The sequence below is a fragment of the Penaeus japonicus genome, unplaced genomic scaffold (assembly GCF_977035675.1).
Source record: "Penaeus japonicus unplaced genomic scaffold, GWHDUDI00000001_assembly GWHDUDI00000032, whole genome shotgun sequence".
Classification (NCBI taxonomy): Eukaryota; Metazoa; Arthropoda; class Malacostraca; order Decapoda; family Penaeidae; genus Penaeus; species Penaeus japonicus.
This window is the reverse complement of record NW_028234434.1, coordinates 9,908,145-9,913,144: the sequence shown is the minus strand read 5'-3', so window position 1 is coordinate 9,913,144 and position 5,000 is coordinate 9,908,145. Positions and strand designations below refer to the sequence as shown.

The window sequence follows — 5,000 nt, the reverse complement described above, 5'->3', positions numbered from 1 at the left end:
AAACACAATTTTCAAAATATAATTTTTTTCGTTTTTTTTTATTGATTTTATGACAATAATGACGATAATTATAGTGGTATATATGATTATGATAATGATAATGATACTACTCGTAGTAATGATGATATGAGTAATAATGATGATGATGATATTGATAATAATGAAGATAATAATGATTATGAAATAGAAATAATAAAAAATATATATAATAAGAAGAAGAAGAACAGGAATAATTAATAATAATTAATAATTGTGATAATGATAATAGTTATAATGATAATGTTGATCGTGATTATGATTATTGTTATTATCAACATTATTTCTATCATTATGACTAAGATTAGCGTTATCATCATTACCATTACTATAACTATATTTATCATTATCATTATGACTATGATTATCATGATCTTTTTTATCATAAATCGTAATGATGAAGATGATGAAAATGATAAATAGTGAAAATAACAAGCATAATAATAACGAATATAACATTAATAACAATAAGATTATCATAATAATACCTATGATAATAATCATTATGATAAGAAGAATGAAAATAATAATAACAATGATAATAGTAATGATAATGATAATAACAATAATGAAGATAATAACCATAATGATAATATCAATAATGGTAATATAAGGACAATAAAGAAAAAGGACCTTAGTAATACATTCTCAAAAACACTGTAAAAAATCTAGCATTCTATCGACACATGATCGTGTTTTGCCAGTCATGGTACCCGAACAACACACGTTGGAGTATAGTCATTTAAGTGAATATTTCATCTGGAATGAATAAACAGACACACTCTGATATATATAGATCAATACAATGTTTACAATTAAAACTATGAGTGATAGGGACCCTAGTGATGACGTGAATAATGATGATGATTATAATGATCATAATGATTATGATAAAAATGAGGATGATAATAGCATTAATAATGATACTTATCTAGGTCCTTTTTTAAATTGTAATAATGATAAGAGTAGCATAACAGATGAAAGACAGTAATGACGAGAATAATGGTAATATCCTCAATTAATAACAACATGAATAAGGACAATAATCAAATAGAACTCAGAGAAAGAGAGAGGGAGAGAAAGATAGATGGAAGGATTCCAGATTCAGAATCTATCACAGAGTTTTGGTTGATAGACCTATTTTCTGTCAGTACAAGCATATCCGTATAATAGATAAAATGGATCAATGGTGGATAATAATAACCGTAATGATGATGCTAAAAACAACAACAAGGATCAATACTAAGAAAAAAAAACAATCATACTGATAAGAATAAGGAGTAAAAAAAGTGAAATACGACCGCAATCATCCACAAGCGCTCAAAAATCTCAACCTCTCTTGAGAGCTCCTACCAGAAGCTAATCAGTGACTCCCAGCCGCATCTTCATCATACTCAGTCTGCAATGTATTCCTTTAAAAATCCCCCCCAATAGTGAGATACTGACAAGCTAGATGGAATAAAAACTAGAAGATACCGTAAGAGTGTATGATTTGTTATAGTATTCGCACTTCTCTCTACTTCAGACATCTATTTATTTTACCTCTACTATAGGCCTTAACCCGCTGCAGGCTGCGGTATGACATAAATGCCGCACGAGCTTTTGGCCTACATGTCAAGGTAAATTTGGATTGTTGTGTTTCTCTATTGTACTATGAAGAATAACTCCATTCTATAAGTGATGGTGCCAATTGCAAGTAGAATGACTATAATTCGCCAAAATATGTTTAGTTTATAAACCAAACATCGATAGCACCACTCTCTCCTAGCATCAACAGGAGAGTAGACCTTGAAGGGCGCCCATCCACGGTATCAACCAAGCACTATCTTCAGAGAGCGATGGCACACAGCAAGATGCCGACCTCAGGCTCTAAAATACCAACGATGCAGGATGTGTAGACAGAATGAGAAGACGGAGGTGATCTAGACTATGTAAAGCATCTATAATGTGCCTCTTTGCCAGTATGGCCGCTTTTTGCCGTGTCACTCGCAGTTGTAAGTACAGGTCTCCTTCCTCTTCCCCCTTTCTCTATCTATTTGCATTAGGGATGGTCATTTCTTTCGGATTTTTTATGAAAATTCATGCATATCACAAAACTTTTATCATACTGAAATTACAAAGAAGCTCCGAAATAAAACCCATCTGGGGTGCCTCGTTGGTGCCACCAGTGCCCCTCCTGGGAACCAGTCAAGCTAATCTATCCCCGTCTGCAATGGGTAACTCACAAACAATTGCTGCCCTACAAGAAAATAAAAAGTAATCTTTGTCAACCTTAATATACACATTAAAATCTTCTCATCTACTCTCCTAATCATAAATCTATTCGAAACCTAGCACCATCTAACCTAAAGCATTCTGTCAGAACCTACCTTCGTCAAACCTAAAATCCACGCATAATCTAATTTCATATCCGCAATCAACGTCAAACTTCCAATCTTTACCATAAATATACCCATGATCTACACTTAATTGGCTTCATCTATCCTGAATCGCAATTAAAATTTAATAATAGACCTCAAAATCTATCTGAAACAGCCATTTTTTACCATAAATCTACTCGTAATATCCTCCAACGCGAGAGATGGAATTAACGCGATTCACAATTACACAACTATGTAATTCTGATAAAAAATGATAAGTTATTCAATCTCATTTCTACCTTTATATACATCTACCAATTTTTAATCGGCTGTTCCGTAGGCTACATGCAACCTATCCATAAATTCTCAATGTTATACGTAACAGAACTTTGCCAAGGAACCGGGACGAACTTGAAAACTTTAAGAGTGCAAACCTTCACGTTTTAGTTTTAATCCCGCTTGGTCTCTGCTCTTCTGTAATCCATTAAATTTACTTTTAAAATCTCCCTTTATCTAATGTCTTCTGCCCACAGTGATAGTAACAGCAATAGTAATGATGGCTATTATGATAATGATAAGAATCGTATTGATAATGATAATTATGATAATGATAACAATAATGATATCACTAGTAGCAGTTGTTATAGTTGTTGTGGTAGAAGTACTATTGATAACGATGATAATGATCATGATAATTTTTATGACTCTCAGTATTAATATTGTTATTATTAGTATTATTGCTATTTTTACCATCATCATTATTATCATTATAATTAATAGTTATTATCATTATTGTTGTCATTATCATTATTACCATCATCATCACTACTATCATTACCTTATCATTATAGAAATAATAATGAGGTTAACAATCCCTCTAATCATGATGATAATGATAACAATAGCAATAATCACAACAATAATAAGGATAGATATAATAACGATGGCAATCAGAATCATACTAAATATAATGATAAAGATGATAATAATGATAACAATGATACAAATAACAGGAGCAGACGAAAGCCGGCTTCTGCTCAAGGATATGAGTTAACAGTAAAGTTCCCTTAATGATAAAAACTCATATCTTATCTACCCATTTCCTGTCTTGGTGTCAAAAGGCCAGTACAGTTCTCGGCCGCAGTTTGTTCTGACTTGTAGACGCAATAACATCAAGTCTTTTAGATATTCTACTGTTGTGTTATATCTTATTATTAATAGTTTGGACGACACTTGAAGGTCAGTGGAGGGTGGGTGGTTGGGTGGGTGGGTGGGTGGAAAGGTGGGTGGAGAGGTATGTGTGTGTGTGGGGGGGGGGGTGAGTGTGTTAGGGTGGGGTGGGATTGGGTAGGGATGTGGGTGTTAGTGTGGGGTAGGAGAATGTGTGTGTATATGTGTGTGTGTGAGTGTGTGTGTGTATGTTTTGATAAATGTTTTTTTGTAAGTAGATATATGACCCAAAAAGGAGATCTACAATCGAAGTAAATATTGTAGTTTGCTTAGTATATCAAATAGTGTAAATCCAGTAAATAGTAATGGCTATATTAATTGTGAACTTTTACATTCATACATAACTTTAAAGTCAATTACGATGGTAATGATATTACTGCACTGTCATTATCATTACCATTACTGTCTTTTGTCATTATTGTTACTATTATCATCGTAATAGGAGTAATATCATTATCATTACTGTCTTTTTATTCATTATTACCATCAATATCATTATATTCATCATTATTATGATTGCTATAATTATCAGTATCATCATTATTATCATCATAACAATGATCATTGTCATTATCTCTCTTATTACTATCATCATTTTAATAATGATCATCATTGTAATCATCATAATTATCATTATCATTATCATCATTATCCTCAATATTATCATTTTTGTTATCATTATTATCATAATTAACATTATTACCCTTATTGTCATTATCATCTTCATTATTATTATCATCGTTATCAATATGATTAATATTACTAGTATTACCACCATCATTATCATCATTATTGTCATTATCATTATAATCATCATTATTATTATCACTTTTATTGTCATTAATTTATCACTATCATAATTGTTAGCATTATCATTATTGTTATCTTTATTATTACTATAACTATTATAATCATTATTATAATTATCATTATAATTAGCACTATCATTATTTACCTTACCATCCTTATTATGATCACCATTATTGTATTTATTATCATAATTATTATCATTAGTAGTAGTAATAACATTTTTATTATCATTATTACCATTTGTATTAGTATCATCATCTGCATTATTTTTATTTTCATAATCATCATCATTATTGTTGATGTTCTGTTAATACTAGCATTATTATCAATATCATCAATATTGCCATTCTTATCATTACTTTTACTGCTGTTGCTACCACTATTAATGATATTATCATTATTATCAGTGTTAGTAGTATTAGTAATAGTAGTGATATTACTATAATAACTATTGTTATCTTTATCATTATTATTATTACTATCGTTTTTTATCATTCTTGTGATTATGATTATTATTAATGTTGTCATTATTGTTGGTTTATTATAATTATCATTGTTGTTGTT

At 30.4% G+C, this 5,000-nt stretch overlaps 2 protein-coding genes across 2 annotated transcripts in view; one reads left to right on the top strand and one right to left on the bottom strand.

Annotated features, from left to right (window-relative positions):
• The window catches only part of LOC122264353 (uncharacterized), a 362,270-nt gene that overhangs the window by 193,108 nt on the left and 164,162 nt on the right, over window positions 1-5,000 (bottom strand). The gene's annotated exons all lie outside the window — the stretch shown is intronic.
• Window positions 3,510-5,000, top strand: part of LOC122249181 (cdc42 homolog) — an 11,105-nt gene continuing 9,614 nt past the window's right edge. Inside the window, exon 1 of the mRNA XM_043009847.2 lies at window positions 3,510-3,635. The gene's annotated coding sequence lies outside the window, so the exon portion shown is untranslated. The remainder of the gene's footprint in view (window positions 3,636-5,000) is intronic.